The sequence below is a fragment of the Chrysemys picta genome, chromosome 13, assembly GCF_011386835.1.
Source record: "Chrysemys picta bellii isolate R12L10 chromosome 13, ASM1138683v2, whole genome shotgun sequence".
In the NCBI taxonomy this organism is placed as follows: Eukaryota; Metazoa; Chordata; order Testudines; family Emydidae; genus Chrysemys; species Chrysemys picta.
The window spans coordinates 19,117,070-19,136,707 of NC_088803.1; the positions used below are offsets into that span (position 1 = coordinate 19,117,070).

The following is a 19,638-nucleotide window of genomic DNA, read 5'->3' on the forward strand; positions in this document are numbered from 1 at the left end:
TCGGCTCCTAGATGGAGGGACGGCCGCAGCCCCATGCACAGCCCCCACCCCGAGCGCTGGCTCCGCATCTCCCATTGCCTGGGAGCTGCGGCCAATGGGAGCTGCAGGGGTGGCACCTGAGGGTGGCGACAGCGTGCAGAGCTGCCTGACTGCGCCTCCGCCTAGGAGCCAAGGGACATGTCGCCCTTTCCCTGGAACCGGCTGAGGTAAACACCACCCGGAGCCCGCACTCCAAAACCCCTCCTGCACCCCAACCCCTGACCCAGCTCTGAGCCCCGTCCTGCACCCAAGCTTGGGGATTGGTCCTCGTTTGAGCAGGGGGTTGGACTAGATACCTCCTGAGGTCTCTTCCAACCCTGATATTCTATGACTCTATGATTCCCTCCCAGAGTCTGCACCCCCCCAACACCCCAAGACCCTACCTCAGCCCTGAGCCTCCCCTGCACCCCAAACCCCTCATCCCCAGCCCCACCCCAGAGCCCGCACCCCTAGCCGGAGCCCTCACTTCCCCCCCACATTCCAACTGCCTGCCCCAGCACTGAACCCCTTCCCCCACCCGTCATCCCCAGCCCCACCCCAGAGCCCACACCCCCCGCTGGAGCCCTAACCTCCTCCCGCACCCCAACCCCCTGCCCCAGCCCTGAACCCCATCCCGCACCCAAACTCTTTCCTGAAACACACGCCGCACCCCCCTGCCGCAACTTGGACCCCCCTCCTGCACTCCAAACTCCTCGTCAACAGCCCGGAGCCCACACCCCCAGCTGGAGCCCTCACCCTCACACCCCAACCTCCTGCCCCCAGCCTGGATCCACCTCCCACACCCTGAACCCCTCATTTCTGGCCCCAGTCCAGAACCTGCACCCCCACCCCAAAGCCCATGTCCCCTCCCACACCCCAACCCCCTGCCTCAGCCCAGACCCCTCCCACACTCCGAACCTCTCATCCCTGGCCCCACCCCAGAACCCACACCCTCAGCCGAAACCCTCACCCCCTCCCACACCCCAACCACCTGCCCCAGCCTGGTAAAAATGAGGGAGTGGAGTGAGGGTGGGGGAGAGCGAGCGACAGAGGCCAGGGGGAATGGAGTGAGTGGGGGTGGGGCCTCGGAGACAGGGCGGGGCAGGGCCTCGGTGATGGGGTGGCAATGGAAGGGGCCTTGGAGAAGGGTTAGGGCAGAGGTGTTCGGTTTTGTGTGATTAGAAAGTCAGCAGCCCTAACGCTGACTTTCGGGGGCAGGGGGCAAAGCCGGGGGGCCTGCTGTAGTCTGATCAATGGCTGGAGTTCCAAGTGGTGCCTGTTGGCTCACAGTGGAGCAAGTTCAGCCTTTCCTTTCGAAAACTCAGCCGGGCATTTTGAAGGAGAATCTCAGCTTTCTTCTTCCTTTCTTTCAAGTGAGTCGCTCTAGATTTTATGGCTGTGGGTAAATACTTGAAAATGTGAACTCCAAAGGCTCAAAAACCAGAGAACAAATCATTTATTGATTTATTAACCTCATGATTTGGGGGGACATGACATGATTTTTGAACATGGGGTGTTGGCCCTACTACCTCTGCGTCTAACCCTTGGCAGGGGGAAAGGTACTTCCTCCTCGTGGGTTGCCAATTTAGGTTGGACGTATTCCTGAAGGGTTCATAACATGATATAATCCTTAATTAAAGATTAATCTTGAATTCATGGAGACACCAAGCCAATCCTGGAGGCTTGGCAACCCTACCTGCAGCACAAGCCGCCTTCTCTCAAGAAGGAACACCTACAAGCGGACATGAGCAGGGGGTTGGACTAGATGACCTCTTGAGGTCCCTTCCAACTCTGATATTCTATGATTCTATGATCCCCCAGCTCTGCCCCTTCTCTGTTTTCTTGCTCCATTTTATCATTATGTCTTCATCACAAATCACCCTTTCCCCTGCCCTGTGGGTCATTCTATCTGTTCCTCTTCCCTGCGTGTCTCTCTCCCTCCATTTTTGTTCCTCGTTCTCTGGTCCCACCTGTTTCCTCCCTCCCTTGTTCTCTACCTCATCTTCTGCTTTGCCCACCCTTGATTCATCTCCTACCTAGAAATTTAGCCAGGAGAGTGGGGGTAACCCCCCAATTCTGGCAAAAAGTGGTGTGGGATCTTCAGCAACGACCCCTGATTGGGATCTCAGTTTTACGGCTCCTCCCGCAGGTGGTCCAGCAGCAGAGCGCCCCCTAGTCCCACTGGCTCAGTATTGACACAAGGGACCTCCAGCTCCTGCATTCCAAGCAGTGCAGGCTGGAAGATTCATAGTTGGCCAGGGGGAAATCAGACCAAATGTGAGACATTTGATGAGGAGGTAAACAATCATGAGTTAAAAGGTCTTGCAAAAACAAATCCTCAGGTGCCCGCAGATGCTCCTACACATTGGCATTCTCTGACATCACGGCCTGCTCCTGTTCCTCCTCCCGTTCATGTGTAGATAAAAGCCTGAAACACTTGGAGAGCTTTAATTTTCTCTGCCCCATGCAGAGGTAACAGGATAAATGATCCACACCTCTGCTTGCTTCTCTGTGGGGAAAACACACCTGTTCTGCATTGCTTGAGCCAAAGGGTGACTCATGGGAATGCAAACGTTCTCACTGACCTCCTGAGAGCCACATCAAACACGGAGCCGTGGCAGGAAACAAACCTACCAGACTGTAGGTCACGGCAAGTTCGGCTCTGGACTGTATTTCACCTGCAAACTGTTAACAATACAGGCAGCTCCAGAGGGAGTGCCACCAAAACGCCCTCGGTTCAGCTTTGTGTTGACAAGAGCAGCTAAAGACACAGACAATAATAGACCCAGAGCTAGGTTCTTGACACCACTGGTTCCCCAGGGCCTAGGTTTCTGGCCCTATGCCCAGTGCAATTCAAATCTGTTGTTATTATTATTTATTTGGATTTCAGTAGGACCTAACGGGATTAGGAGCATTTAGATCCCATGCTGTGATTAGGTCGCTGACGTTCCTTTGTACAGACTAACACCTTTCACCTGGGATTCGGGGCAGGACTGCTAAGGGCGCAGCCGCAGAATGCGCCTGGTCCAGTGAAGCTGCCTGCAGAAAAGAGCATCTGAGTGGCAAGGAATGGCTTAACTGGGCAGGGTAAGGACGCGACAGGTGAAGCCTCTGGTATGGCACTCAAGGTGTATATGTTCTGTATGCGGCTCCTCCAATACATTACGTAAAGAAGAACCCCACAAACTAGACAGTGCCATATAGGCACAACCCTGGTAAAGTTTTATGAATGAAACAATATTCATTCATAAAACCGGTTACCCCAATAACTGGCTAATTAACAGTTAAAATGCTTGTTAAGAGCCATAGCTGTTCAGTCAGCTGCCTTTGTAAGTTTCACTATCAATCCAATTCCTGCTTAAATCACTGAGACTTGCACTGCTTCAGTATTGTAATTTCTGTTCACCATTTATTACACTTGCCTACAGTGTAACTTCTGTTCACTGTTTGCCATATTGTAATTCAAACCCCATTTTAAAATGCTTACTCCATTTTGTAAGGGCTTGCTGCAACCTTCATTTTTGCAAACCCTGCTGTAATCTTATTAGTTTAAGTCATGTGCCCCAGCCCCCTAATCATTTTTGTTGCCCTCCACTGGACTCTTTCAAATTTTTCCACATCCTTCTTGTAGTGTGGAGCCCAAAACTGGACACAGTACTCCAAATGAGGCCTCACCAATGTCGAATTGAGGGGAATAATCACTTCCCTCCATCTGCTAGCAATGTTTCTACTAATGCAGCCCAATATGCCATTAGTCTTCTTGGCAACAAGGGCACACTACTGACTCATATCCAGCTTCTCATTCACTGTAATCCCCAGTTCCTTTTCTGCAGAACTGCTGCTTAGCCAGTCAGTTCCCAGCCTATAGTGGTGCATGGGATTCTTCCATCCTAAGTGCAGGACTCTGCACTTGTCCTTGCTGAACCTCATCAGAATTCTTATGACTCAATCCTCCAATCTGTCTAGGTCACTCTGGACCCTATCCCAAGCCTCCAGCATATCTACCTCCCCCCAGCTTAGTGTCATCCGTCAATTTGCTGGGGCACAATCCATCCCATCATCCAGATCATTAATGAAGATGTTGAACAAAACCGGCCCCAGGACTGACCCCTGGGGCACTCCGCTTGATACCGGCTGCCAACTAGACTTCGAGCCGTTCATCACCACCCATTGAGCCCGACAATGTAGCCAGCTTTCTATCCACCTTATAGTTCATTCATCCAGTCCATACTTCTTTAAGTTGCTGGGAAGAATACTGTGGGAAACCGTATCAAAAGCTTTGCTCAAGTCAAGTAGAAGGCAGCTTGGGTGAAAGTGATCATGAAATCATAGAGTTTGCAATTTCTAAGGAAGGGTAGAAGGGAGAACAGCAAAATAGAGACAATGGATTTCAGGAAGGCAGATTTTGGGAAGCTCAGAGAGCTGATAGGTAAGATCCCATGGGAATCAAGACTGAGGGGAAAAACAACTGAGGAGAGTTGGCAGTTTTTCAAAGGGACACTATTAAGGACCCAAAAGCAAGCTATTCCACTGGTTAGGAAAAATAGAAAATGTGGCAAAAGACCACCTTGGCTTAACCACGAGATCTTGCATGATCTACAAAATAAAAAAGAGTCATATAAAAAATGGAAACTAGGACAGATTACAAAAGATGAATATAGGCAAACAACACAGGAATGCAGGGGCAAGATTAGAAAGGCAAAGGCACAAAATGAGCTCAAACTAGCTACAGGAATAAAGGGAAACAAAAAGACTTTTTATCAATACATTAGAAGCAAGAGGAAGACCAAAGACAGGGTAGGCCCACTGCTAGTGAAGAGGGAGAAACACTAAGAGGAAACTTGGAAATGGCAGAGATGCTTAATGACTTCTTTGTTTCGGTCTCCACCGAGAAGTCTGAAGGAATGCCTAGGTTTAGCAGATAAAATAAAAAAAGAACAAGTTAAAAATCACTTAGAAAAGTTAGATGTTTGCAAGTCACCTGGGCCTGATGAAATGCATCCTAGAATACTCAAGGAGCTAATAGAGGAGGTATCTGAGCCTCTAGCTATTATCTTTGGAAAATTATGGGAGACGGGAGAAATTCCAGAAGACTGGAAAAGGGCAAATATCGTGCCCATCTATAAAAAGGGAAATAAAAACAACCCAGGAAACTACAGACCAGTTAGTTTAACTTCTGTGCCAGGGACGATAATAGAGCAAGTAATTAAGGAAAACATCTCCAAACACTTGGAAGGTGGTAAGGTGATAGGGAACAGCCAGCATGGATTTGTAAAGAACAAATCATGTCAAACCAATCTGATAGCTTTCTTCGATAGGAGTCTTGTGGATAAGGGAGAAGCTGTGGATGTGGTATACCTAGACTTTAGTAAGGCATTTGATACGGTCTTGCATGATATTCTTATCGATAAACTAGGCAAATACAATTTAGATGGGGCTACTATAAGGTGGGTGCATAACTGGCTGGATAACCATACTCAGAGAGTTGTTGTTAATGGTTCCCAATCCTGCTTGAAAGGCATAACGAGTGGGGTTCCGCAGGGGTCTGGTTTGGGACCAGCTCTGTTCAATATCTTCATTAACGACTTAGATATTGGCATAGAAAGTACGCTTATTAAGTTTGCGGATGATACCAAACTGGGAGGGATTGCAACTGCTTTGGAGGACAGGGTCATAATTCAAAATGATCTGGACAAATTGGAGAAATGGTCTGAGTTAAACAGGATGAAGTTTAACAAAGACAAATGCAAAGTGCTCCACTTAGGGGAAAAAAAAATCAGTTTCACACATACAGAATGGGAAGAGACTGCCTAGGAAGGAGTACAGCAGAAAGGGATCTAGGGGTTATAGTGGACCACAAGCTAAATACGAGTCAACAGTGTGATGCTGTTGCAAAAAAAGCAAACCCATGATTCTGGGATGTATTAACAGGTGTGTTGTGAGCAAGACACGAGAAGTCATTCTTCTGCTCTACTCTGGTTAGGCCTCCGCTGGAGTCCTGTGTCCAGTTCTGGGCACCGCATTTCAAGAAAGATGTGGAGAAATTGTAAAGGGTCCAGAGAAGAGCAACAAGAATGATTAAAGTTAAAGTTAAATGATTAAAGTCTTGAGAACATGACCTATGAAGGAAGGCTGAAAGAATTGGGTTTGTTTAGTTTGGAAAAGAGAAGACTGGGAGGGGACATGATAGCAGTTTTCAGGTATCTAAAAGGGTGTCATAAGGAGGAGGGAGAAAACTTGTTCACCTTACCCTCTAAGGATAGAACAAGAAGCAATGGGCTTAAACTGCAGCAAGGGAGGCCTAGGTTAGACATTAGGAAAAAGTTCCTAACAGTCAGGGTGGTTAAACACTGGAATAAATTGCCTAGGGAGGTTGTGGAATCTCCATCTCTGGAGATATTTAAGAGTAGGTTAGAAAAATGTCTATCAGAGATGGTCTAGACAGTATTTGGTCCTGCCATGCAGGCAGGGGACTGGACTCGATGACCTCTCGAGGTCCCTTCCAGTTCTAGAATCTATGAATCTGTTTTTTTTTAAATGCAGTTGGGGGATGAGGGGCTGCTTTTTTCTTGTTACTTTAGGAATATCAAATCATGACTTGCACATGCCCTTGCAGGGCCATAAGAACTGGGGTGTCAGCTCTTGCAGCCACTAATCGATTTACGTGGGTGTTGAATCAAGATCTTTCCTTCCAGCTATGTGTCAGGTTGAGTTAAACAGTCTGAATAACAATCACTCCCCCACTTCGTTAACCAGGTTTCATTTGTATGGCAGCCGATACCTATCTAGGCACTTAGGCGGCCCTTATCACCGTAGTACCTGAGTGTAGAGCCCTGCAAATCTGCCGATATCTGCATACCATGTTTGCGGATTGTGGATTGGATGTGGATACAAATTTTGTATCCATGCAAGGCTCTACCTGAGCACCTCACAGTCATCAATAGGTTTTATCCTCACAATCCATCCCATCATCCAGATCATTAATGAAGATGTTGAACAAAACCGGCCCCAGGACTGACCCCTGGGGCACTCCGCTTGATATCGGCTGCCAACTAGACTTCGAGCCATTCATCACCACCCATTGAGCCCGACAATGTAGCCAGCTTTCTATCCACTTTATAGTCCATTCATCCAGTCCATACTTCTTTAAGGGGGTCAGTGCTAACGAGACAATTCAATTAAAGTGGTATGCCAACATTTTTATGGCTGACTTAGAACAACGCTTCCTCAGCTCTCGTCCCCTAACACCCCTACTCTACTTGCGCTACATGGATGACATCTTCATCATCTGGACCCATGGAAAAGAAGCCCTTGAGGAATTCCACCAGGATTTCAACAATTTCCGCCACATCATCCTCAGCCTGGACCAGTCCACACAAGAGATCCACTTCCTGGACACTACAGTGCAAATAAGCGATGGTCACATAAACACCACCCAATACCACAAACCTACTGACCGCTATACTTACCTATATGCCTCCAGCTTTCATCCAGACCACATCACATGATCCGTTGTCTACAGCCAAGCTCTAAGATACAATCGCGTTTCCGCCAATCCCTCAGACAGAGACAAACACCTACAGAAACTCTATCAAGCATTCTTAAAACTACAATACCTACCTGCTGAAGTGAAGAAACAGATTGACAGAGCCAGAAGGGTACCCAGAAGTCACCTACTACAGGACAGGCCCAACAAAGAAAGTAACAGAACGCCACTAGCCATCACCTTCAGCCCCCAACTAAAACCTCTCCAGTGCATCAACAAGGATCTGCAACCTATCCTGAAGGATGATCCCTCACTCTCACAGACCTTGGGAGACAATCCAGTCCTCGCTTACAGACAGCCCCCCAACCTGAAGCAAATACTCACCAGCAACTACACACCACACAACAAAAAACACGAACCCAGGAACCTATCCCTGCAACAAACCCTGTTGCCAACTTTGTCCACATCAGCCACACCATCAGGGCCTCGTTCACCTGCACATCAACCGAGGTGATATATGCCAACATGTGCCAGCAATGCCCCTCTGCCATGTACATTGGCCAAACCGTAGAGTCTCTACACAAAAGAATAAATGGACACAAATCAGATGCCAAGAATTAGAACATTCAAAAGCCAGTCGGAGAGCACTTCAATCTCCCTGGACACCCAATAACAGATGTAAAAGTGGCAATTCTTCAACAAAAAAACTTCAAAAACAGACTCCAATGAAAAACTGCAGAACTGGAATTAATTTGCAAACTGGACACCATCAAATTAGGCCTGAATAAAGACTGGGAGTGGATGGGTCACTACAAAAGCTAATTTCCCCCTACTGTTACTCACACCTTCTTGTCAACTGTTTGAAAAGGGCCACCCTGATTACATTGGCCTCGTTACCACTACAAAAGTGATTTTTCCTCCCTTGGTAACCTACTGTTGAGAATAGCCCACTTCCACTTTAATTGAATTGTCTTGTTAGAACTGATCCCCCACTTGGTAAGGCAACTCCCATCCTTTCATGTTCTGTGTATATATTCTGCCTACTGTATTTTCCACTCCATGCATCTGATCAAGTGGGTTTTAGCCCATGAAAGCTCATTCCCAAATAAATGTTAGTCTCTAAGGTGCCACAAGTACTCCTCGTTGTTTTTTTTAAAGACCCATGTATACTTAAAGACACAGCAGCTCATTTTTACAAAAGCAAGAAATATGTTTCAAATGCGAGAAGTACAGTTTGTTACACGGATTTAATTGCTGATAGGAAGATGGAACAAGCAAGCTGGATTTCTAGTAACACCATGAAAGCACCAAAGAAATATTCACATTTCCACAGGTAAGTGAGGCACTTGGAGCCCTTTATCCGACAGATTCCTCATGGGAAGTTAGGGAGCACTGAAACACTTCTTCAAAAGCATCCAGAAAAGGCTCAGTGATTTCGTCAACTGTGACATGTCTCTGGAGTTCTTCGCTCAGGGAGGTGACACCCGTCCCTTCGAGTCCACAAGGAACAATGTGATCAAACCACGTAAGATCTGTGCAGCAGTTCAGCGCCAGCCCATGAGAGGTTATATGCCTTCCACAATGGACACCTGAAAAGCAAAACATACATGTCACCTCGTTCAGTGTACCACACACCACCCCTCCCCCAAAGCCATCTTAAATGTCAGATCCCAAGGCCAGAAGGGACCATCGTGATCATCTAGCCTGATCTGTATAACACAAGCTACAGAACTTCCCCCAAATAACCCCTAGAGCAGATCTTTCAGAAAAACATCCAATCCTGATTGAAAAATTACCAGTGATGGACAATCCGCTACAGCCCTTGGCAAGTTGTTCCAATGGTTAAATATCCCCTTCACACTAAGACTCCTATCCACCTTACCACATAAGTTGCCCAGCTGATGAGGCACCAATGCTGTAGTGCTTATCAGCAGCGAGGGCGCTGAGACCATAGCTTATCACGTTCACCAATACGGTCTCAATGTTTCCTTGTACTCCCCCACCATCTGTTATCTCATCTTACACTTCAACTGTAAGTTCTTTGGGGGCAGAGACATGCCTGTCTGCACTGTATTTGTTACTGGGGTTCCCAGGCTCTATTATAATACAAATCTAGCCCAGGGCACTCAGTTCATTGTTATTGCAGAGACATGCAGGCATGGTGTGCAGTCCCTCATGAGGAAGTGAAATTCTTGTAAATATCTGCTTGTTAACTGGGCAAATCCTGCCTATTAGCAGGATTGGCTCTGGTAGCGAATGAGGGCAAAGGACAGCATGATGTGCCTGTTCGCAGTCATACATAGTAGATCCCTGATTTTCCTGCTTTGCACTGCACAACAGGAGAGCTGGGATTCTACACTACTGTACTGGGACCATTGTTTTTAGAGAATCATAGAGCTTTTCAGTAGCAGAAAATTTCCAGGAATTATTAAGGCCCACGTCCTGAAAGATTTACACAGGTGCACAATTTTAGTCAGAGGAGTAATCCAATGAGATTACACACACGAGTAATGGTACACACGTGCAAAACTCTTTCCAGGACTGAGGCATAAAAATGTAGTGCCTAGTGATTTACAAGTAACCTCTAAGATTATTAGAATTGAGATTAGCGTGCGGGGGGATCTCTATTATTTCAGTATGTGGACTGCCGTTAGCCACACTCCATGTATAATCAGGTCACTCTACCTGCTATTTTCCATGGATCTTTCACACAGCAGCACATGAAAGGAGAAGCAGTTTAATAAAGGCTACACTACGGCCTTGTCTCTGCTAGAAAAAGATCTGCCAGTGTAACTATACCAGCAAACCATCTTAGTGGAGGTGCCGTTTATACCAGGAAGAGTGCATTTGCTGGTATAATTTATATCAGTTCCCTAAATGAAATAAACGATATCAGCAAAAGCATGGTTTTGCTTGTATAACTGCATCTACATTTGTGCTTTTGCCACCACCATCAGGTCAGTTATGGGGTGTAATTTTTTCCACACTTGATAACGTAGCTACACTGGCAAAAATTTTAAGGGTAGATCAGGTCTATACTGTCAAAAACCTCTAGTGTGGACATATTTATATTAGTATAAAAGTGCTTATTGGATTTCCCTGACCAGGATAAACGATACCAGTATAAACACCGTTATAACTGTGTCCACTACCGCTTTACTGGCATATCTACGTTAGTAAAAAAATCACACCCCAAACCAACACAGCAATGCCAGTAAGACTCATTAGAGCAGGGGTCTCAAACATGCGGCCCGTGGGGTTATTTTCTGCGGCAGGCGAGCTCCTCGCGCCCCCCCCCCCCGCCCTCCCCCAGCGTTTACCTAGAGCGGCTTCGGCCCAACGCGCACTGGGGGCAGGGCAGGCTCCCTGCCTGCCCACCTTGCCCCCATGCCGCTCCGGGAAGCGGACGGAACCTGGGGAAGGAGGGGCGCAGGGATGTGTGTGGCTGTTGCTTCGGGCACCGCCCCAGCAGCTCCCATTGGCCACGAATGGAGAACCGCGGCCAATGGGAGCTGCTGGGGGCGGTGCCCAAAGCAACAGCCAGACACACCCCTGCGCCCCTCCTTCCCCAAGTTCCATCCGCTTCCCGGAGCGACGCGGGGACAGGGCAGGAAGACAGGCAGGCAGGGACCCTGCCCTGTCCCCGGTGCGCGTCAGGCCGAGACTCACCACCCGAACCCCTCCTGCAGCCGAACCACCTGCCCTGAGCCCCCTGCCTCACCCTTCACTCTGATCCCCTGCCACACCCCTCACCCCTCCTGCACCCCACACCCAAACTCCCTGCCCTGAGCCCCTGCCACACCCCTGGGGGCAGGGAGGGGGCAGAGTTGGGGTGGGGATTTCAGGGAAGGGGTTGGAATGGGGGCAGGGAAGGGGTGGAAAGAGGTGGGGCAGGGGCGGGGCCTCGTGGAAGCGGTGGAGTGGGGTCGGGGCCGAGGGCGGCGGGGGGGGGGTGTCAGTAAATGCGGCCCTCAGGCCAATGTACTAGTCCTCATGTGGCCCTCGTGGTCATTTGAGTTTGAGACCCTTGCATTAGAACAGACCAGGCGAAGCAGGAAAGCATGGCCTTGATCCTGCACTGAAAACCCCATGGGTGGATCCCTGCATCCGTGATGAGCCCCACTGGAGTCTGTGCGGTTCATTGCAGCATCAGGGCTTGTGATCATAAAACCATGAACACTGGTGGGGCACTTGGGCAGGTGCAAAACCTGAAACTACTCTTAACTCACTCAAGGCCGCTCAGCCCCATCTCCTGCCAACTTCCCAGAAGCTCCCAAGTCTCCACTTGTCCCCTGATCCTCTACCTCTCTGCTGCCCCCCATGACCTCCTCACCCCTCCTGCCTTCTCCTCAGGGACCCGCCACATCGCCCAACTGCTACCCCCATTTCCCCTACACCCCTCTTCTTGCCTCCTCCCCAGGGACCCCGAGCACCCTGTACCCCCCATGTTCCCCTCACTCCCTTCCTGCCCCAGGACCCCCCGAACCCCACACTTCTCCCAGCCCCCCGCCACCCCCCGGATCCCGGCCCGGCGCTCACCCACAGCGCAGAGCTTGCAGCCCCGCAGCCACACGTCGGTCTCCCATGATTACACAGTTCCTATTAGTATTTACTTCCCTAAAAACATTAATGAGTTCTCTGTCCATATCCAGGCTAGATCCCGGCGGTCTATAGCACACGCCAAGCACTATCCCAGGGGAGGATCTAGTAGTTCTTTTACCCAATGTGAGTATTGCCCAGACAGACTCCGTCTTATCCATTCCATCACTTATTTCTTTACAGGTTTCAGAGTAGCAGCCGTGTTAGTCTGTATCCGCAAAAAGAACAGGAGTACTTGTGGCACCTTAGAGACTAACACATTTATTAAAGCATAAGCTTTCGTGGACTACAGCCCACTTCTTAGGATGCATAGTGGGCTGTAGTCCACGAAAGCTTATGCTCTAATGAATTTGTTAGTTTCTAAGGTGCCACAAGTACTCCTATTTCTTTACAGTTTACCTCATTATTGACATACAGTGCTACTCTCCCACCTTTATCTTTGTTCAGGTCTTTCCTAAACAGCACATACCCTTCCATACCTGTACTCCAGTCATGACTGCCATTCCACCACGTTTCAGTTATTCCCACAATATCCGGTTTCGTTTCTCGGACCAGGAGCTCCAATTCCTCCATTTTGTTACCTAGGCTTCTTGCATTGGTGTATAAACATCTTAATTTATGCCATTTGGCCTCTCTCACATTCCTTATCCCATTTGGTATGGACACTGTACTGCTAGTATGACCTATTAGTCTAGTATCCATCCCCCCGCCCCCTTTATGTCCAATCTCTTCCCCCCGGCTATATCCGTTCTTATCTCATCGTCCTCCCTCTCAATGTTATAATCTGGTGTGGAGATTAACTGGACATCTCCCAACCATCTCCCCCAAATTCCTAGTTTAAAGCTCTTCTGGGAGGGAGGCTGGCTCATCTCATCAAAAGTCTATGTCTGTTGAATGTAAAGTGACTGTAAGTGAGGATGAAATGGATAAGTTTGGCAATGTGTTTGAGGTGGATATCTGAGAGTTGTTCATTGGTCTTGCAGATATTTGAGGCAGGCAGCAATGCAATCAGGGTTACAGATGTTGATGGATAGGAGGTGACATCCATGGTGACACGGACAGTGTTGTGAAGGAGGCTGTTAATGTTATGGAGCTTTTGGTGGAAGTTGGCGTGTCCTGGATAAAACCGGCCCTTTGTGTGGTGAACTGTTTGAGGATGTTTTTTGTGAGTCCTGATATTCCTTCAGTAAGAGTGTTGTAGCCAGATAAGATGGATCTGCCTGGTTTTCCTTATTTGTGTATCTTGGGAAGCATGTAATAGGTCCCTGGAGGGGAAAGGGTTCACGAACGGTGAGGCTGTAGAGATTCTCTTGGAGTGGTTTGGGGAAGGAAGGATTTGATGACATCCTTAAACTCCTGGGTGAATAGTAGTGTGCAATCTTCTTTGATTTCTTTATAGTAGGTGATGTCAAAGTTGTCGGTTGGCCTTGTTGATGTAGGTCATTGAGGTTGAGAACTACAATAGCACCTCTTATCTACTGGCTTGATCACTATCTTGTGGTTGGATTTCATGGATTGTATAGCTATCCTCTCAGCAGTGGAGAGATTGTGGTGGATGTGATGTTAATGATTCCAGTCAATTTTTTTCCTGAAGCAATCAATGTAATGATCAAGTGTGTGGTTTCGTTCTCTGTGACGAGTCCAGTCAGATGTTTATTTTTTCTTATGACTATCAGTGGGGACGTGGTAGTTGTGGGTGATGGAGTCTTTGTTGTGAAAGAATTCTTCTAGTTCTCCACGTGAGTATGGTATCAGGTCATCCTTCCAGTGTGTGGGAAGCATGTAATGATTTCTTTTTTGAGGTAGTTCCTTCTGGAGATGTGAGGTACAGGAGATGTGCAGAAGGACTTTTTATTTTGTAGATCATGCAACATTCCAACACACTCACTCTCCCCCGGCACACACTGTCTGTCTCTCCCCCTTCATGCACGCACACTCCGTCACACGCTCTCTTCCTCCCCTCCCTTCCCCCCCTGCACTTCAGTTAAAAACAGGTTTCAGAGTAACAGCCGTGTTAGTCTGTATCCGCAAAAAGAAGAACAGGAGTACTTGTGGCACCTTAGAGACTAACAAATTTATTAGAGCATAAGCTTTCGTGGACTACAGCCCACTTCTTCGGATGCATATGCAAGTACTCCTGTTCTTCTTTTTTCAGTTAAAAAGTGGCTGGCAATCTAGTAGGATGCCCATGGAACAATGGGATTGAGAAACCTGCATCATGAGATGCTGTATCTGCCCCATGAGGCATTGCAATCTTTCCCAAAGCACCCTGCAGCCAGTTGCACAGTGGGATAGCTACCACAGTACACTACTTTCTTTGTCATTGCAAGAGCTACTAGAATGGATGCGCTCCAGCCAGGGCTGTCCCTAGGGGGGGTGCAGGGCCTAGGACAAATCAGCCTCCTTGCCGGCCGCCGGGCCATCCCTTGCCTCCTCACCTGCTGCTCTCCTCCTCGCTGTCTGCACACCTGCCTGCCGCTCATCTCCTCACCCGCCTGGCTGACTCTCGCCTGCCCGTTAGTTTCCTCGCCACCTGTCCAGCACTCCACTAGTCCGCCGTTCTTCTCCTCGCCGTCCGGCCGCCCACCCCTCCCCCTCCTTACTCTCCTTCCTGCCTGCCTGCCTGCCACTCGCCTCCTCACCCCGCTCACCCTCCCACCTCACCTGAATATTGGGACAAATGGCGTCCCGATTGTACATCGGTCAGGACGTGGGACAAAGGGCTAAATATTAGGACAGTTCCTATTTTATCAGAGCACGGGGGCCCCCAAAACGCAGGGCCCGGGGCGGTTGCCCCGATTTGCCCTACTCAAGGGACGGCTCTGGCTCCAGCGACACAAGGAGCACAGTGTGGGCATGCAACAGCAGTTTAATTAAGCAGTTTAATAAAAGTGGTCTAACTTTTGGTGAAAAAACTTGGCAGTGTAGACATAGCCTGAGGCAGATGTGGGAGAGAGGAGAGAGGATGTAACATACCAGGCTAGTGATAGGCCCCCATCATTCTGTCATATGGGCAAAGAAGGATTTGAAAGCTGGGCGTGGCCTAAGGATGCTGGAACTGGGCATTGCTGGGTGGAAGGAAGCAAAAGGGATAAATGGTGGCATGCAAGATAGGGAGGGGAATTTAGGCCATGTCGAGGCTACCGCTTATGTCAGCAAAACCTATGTCACTCAGGAGTGTAGGAAAAAACCACCGCCCTGAACGACAAGTTTCACCAGTCTAAATGGTAACATGCATCGCGCTGTGTCGGCAGGAGAGTTTCTCCAGCCAACATAGTTACTGAAACTCTTGGAAGTGGTTTTATTATGGTGACGGGAGAGCTCTTTCTCATCAGCAAAGAGCAGCTACATGAACGATTTTACAGTGGCGCAGCTGCATTGGTACAGCTGTGCCGCTGTAAGCTTGCTAGTGTAGACGTGGCTTAACTGCAATTGTTAATGGCAAATTCAGTTAATTTAGAGATTACCTAAATGGAAGTGAGCAATTGCATCACTTCTCCTAGTGGCCAAGAAATCGCCTAATACCTATTCTCCCACTGCTATAGAGTAGCAGCACTGTCAATCCCAAGCATTCAAAAATGAATCCGTTCCCCAAAATAATAAGAAAAAAATTGCCTTCTGGGCTTTTGCAAATGTAGGGTTCACTTTTTAAAATTGTTACTTGCATGAAAGCTGAGATTCTCACAATCCCATGACTCCAGGAGCTGGAGCTTTAAGAAAACCCAGAACGTGGAGGTTCATCATAATCCCAAGAGTTGGCAGCACTCAAATAGATGAATGCAATTGTCTCTTAACCAAAGCGATTTAAAGAACGAAACCCCTTTGAGAGAACATAAATTCATAATGCAGTCAAGAGCATGAGAAAGATCAAAGCTGTGTGAACAGAACATACTGAGCATCAGATAAGCATGTTAACTAGCCTGTCAGAAATCCCATGACTGAAATTTGTGCTGGCTGAACTATCCTGAGCTTGTCAGCATCTGTGCTGTGCCAGTTTCTGCGTGGGGGAGGGAGGGAAGCTGATATACAGAACCCTGAACATATCAGGGTTTTTGAAGAGTTCAAGGAAAATCTCAGTCCAAAGACTGCACAGGCAAGGATCTCAGGATTTATAAGTGTGAAATGGAAATTATGTATCATTGTGTCGGTTATGCAAAGATGGGCATTTTACCTCCGAGACAACGTCTAATATTTATTTTAATCTTCCCATCTGTTGGGTTCTGTAGGAGCTACTTTCATATAATGCAAGCAATAATACGTGGTGCTGCTGACCTGCTTATGTGATCTCGTTTGGGTGGATGGAATCAGGTTTAAATTAGCTTTGCTCATTTCTCTTTGACAATTTCCAGTGGGTCATGATCACCCCCTTCACAGCTAAGTGAAAATCCTTTACAGAAGTCGAATGGGGCTCAATCTTGACATTGCTTCTATTCAGCATTTGTGAAGCTTCAGAGGGTGACTCTGAGATGTCGTGGCCTACGATACCATCAGTATGCAGAAAGACCATAACTTTCTCCTTAGCCTATGTGTTTGTGTGAATCCCAGTCTAGGTGCACCTGCACATTATGTGCACGAGATCGGGATCTGTGAATAGCAGTGTCAATTGGGCCATGCCTGGCCATGAATGTTACTTTAAGGGCAGAGCAGCTGCAACTATCCCTCTCTTCTCTTACCACCTGTGGCGGTAAGATGGAACAAGCTGTGTCCGTGCAAAACCCCTTAGCAGAATTACTCTCATAAATAGGGATTAATCCCCTTCAAATAGCTCCCTCTTTGATTTGAGTTACCAAAAACCCCCACAAAAGATTTAAATTTAAAACTTTTCCTCAGCTCTTTGCATCCCTGTCTGGGCCTAAAATGGTACATTTAAAATCCTTTGGTTTCAAACAGTGTCTGTTCTGCCAAGGACTCATTCCTATTACAGATGGCCACAGCAACTGTCTTTATCTTGGTGAGAGCCATATGCCAGATTGTCCTGGTTGAAAAGGAACCATGTTAGACCAAGCAGCAGAGTCTCGGGACACTCAGCTTAAGCTATGCTTTCTCAAACAATCAATAAGGGAATTCAGACACTAGCAAGGATCAACCTCCAAATGCATCTGATCTCTTCTGTGCCCTGATATGGGACCTCTGAAGATCACCTTGGTACCAACAGCCACTCGAGCATAGAGGACCATTACCACCACCTCACCGAGGCAAGGGAAATCTGAACATCGGATAGATATGGCTCCTTGCACTGATCCCCCTCCCATTCTTCCCACAAGAAGTTCAAACCCTTGCTCTCCTCCGAGATACAGAGCACTAATCCCGCTTGTTCAATAGGGGCAGAGGATGCTGGCTCTATCTCCAGCTCACCATTCAAGAGGCACAAGTTACTTGGTGCCTACACTTGACAATACTAGTGGCAGTTCTGCTCATCAGTCATTTAGAATTGGAGATGCATCTTAGTTGACATCTTGAAGTACCACAGTTACTATAAGGTAAGTAACCATTCTGTCTTCTAGTGCAGGCAGTGCCACCTCCCATATCCTCCACTGTCTGAAGGAAACTGGAAGTTTTGAGAAAAGCAGTTCCAATAAGATGGTGACATTATAGAAAACACTTTGGAATTGGCAGCTTTTCATTTTCATTCTAAGAGAGGGCCTCTCACCACTGGGGATCAAAATGGTGCTTACTGGATGCATCAGTGCTCCTAGATACATTTGCTACATAGCAACAATTGCCATAAACAACTTCTAATATCTAAATAGTAAATAACTTAATATTCAGACCATGCTAGACATATTTTTAATGTTAGCATTATCAGTAGTAAATATCCTATTAAAGATAAACAGGGTGAACTAAATACACTTATGAGATAACTGCTTCACCATTAGGGTAGGTGTGTAAATTCGCTTGTAATGAAAGACTGTTGTATACAGAGTCACATTTTCTAAAGTAATGTGCAGTGTTGAAAGGATAATTTACTTTAGATAAGAAGTGAGAACTAGTACATATTCTGTTCCGTAGATTGTGCTCTAAACACAAGCATGAAGACTTAAGTGAACTACTTGTATAACAAAGGTAGCCCTTTTGTGTGTGTGAATTATTCAGATTTTTCTTTTATGAATTGGTTCATTATTTACAATTATCTGACAGATGGTTTGAGCATGTTTCATCCTGTGGATTAATCTCAAGTATTTGCTGCTTCAAGGATTTGTTACCTAATTTTCTGTCTTTTCTGTCTGATCATCTGTTTCTGTTCCCTGACTAGATTCTCATGGGTATTTGCAACCTTTCTCTTCCTGTGAACACTCTAGGAACAAAAATGTACTTGTACTGCAAACACCATTAAAGCAGATTTTCTGTCTGATTTGAACCAATGCTTATTCATGCTCATTTTTTATCATTAACCCAGCTCTAGTGAAGCAAGTCTTATTCCCATTATTGTGGCATAATGAATTTTAAACAGAGTAATCTTTGAGCTGTGTGCACTATCATGGACCTAACTCTTCATGCTTCTGTTTTGCTGCAGGGAATGTACAAATACCTTCAGAGGTGTTTTTTCAGACTTCAGGCAGAGAGGCTTCGTTGTTGGATATGACAGGCGAGGTCAAGTGACCAGCAGCTGCAGCAGTAAGAGGTATGAGGATTGATTCCATTTGAAAGACTAGAATTTTAAGTGTGGCTTAGAATGTTTCTCTTCATATGGGGAATTTATCAGGAATTTAGTGTATTCTCTTTTTATATTTCCGTAGTGCTTAAGAGTCCTAGTCATGGACCCGTAGTGCTAGGCGCTGTACAGACCCATAACAAAGACAGTCCTTGCCCCAAAAGAGTATACCATGTAAATGCACAAGCACTCTAAACAGCAAGACAGTCACATGATGCAGAAATCACTATATGTGTGTGTGAGACTTAAGTGTCAAAGGAAACTTAAAATACTAAGCCCTTAACTTGAATACATCAAAAAACTGCACGACTGGTTATCAGTGTGTCTGTATTGAGTTTTATTGCAAAACTGTAGTCCTAACTCTGTCAAACTAGACATCTGATTTAAACTTTCACGTGGAAAAGGAGGAATTCCTCCTTCAACCCTATGTAACTATTGTGATACCTCTTGTGGCATCATACACTGATTTGTCTCGGCAGTATGCAGGCATTAACGCAGTCACACAAATGAGGAGTCTTTTCTAATTTCATGCTTAAAAAAAATCCAAACTTCTACAAATATAAAGGTGCTTAATGCTGCTGATTTTACTAAAATAGCTCAGCCAGGCTGGTAGACTACTTTAAAAAAACTGATTTAGTATCCTTGCCTTTTTTTTACTTGGGTAATAGATGGTTTGAAATGCAGAGAGAGAATTCCTGTAACATCATTAATTCTCACTTGATCATATCACTGGGACTCTTGCTTTTCAGTATGTTACAGTACACTTACTATTACACTATCATGTGATTAAAAAATTAAATTACACTTCACTGTCAAAAAGGTGAACAAAGTAAACGTGGTATGTATGGATCCTTAATTTTCATAGCCTGTTTGTTCACTTACA

The 19,638-nt window shown here is 46.8% G+C and overlaps 1 protein-coding gene across 2 annotated transcripts in view; it reads right to left on the minus strand.

The window, feature by feature from the left end:
- Window positions 1–8,732: 8,732 nt before the first annotated feature.
- LOC135975276 (uncharacterized) overlaps window positions 8,733–19,638 on the minus strand; it is a 37,372-nt gene continuing 26,466 nt past the window's right edge. For both annotated transcript variants that reach the window (XR_010592200.1, XM_065565589.1), the window contains exon 3: window positions 8,733–9,093. The gene's annotated coding sequence lies outside the window, so the exon portion shown is untranslated. The remainder of the gene's footprint in view (window positions 9,094–19,638) is intronic.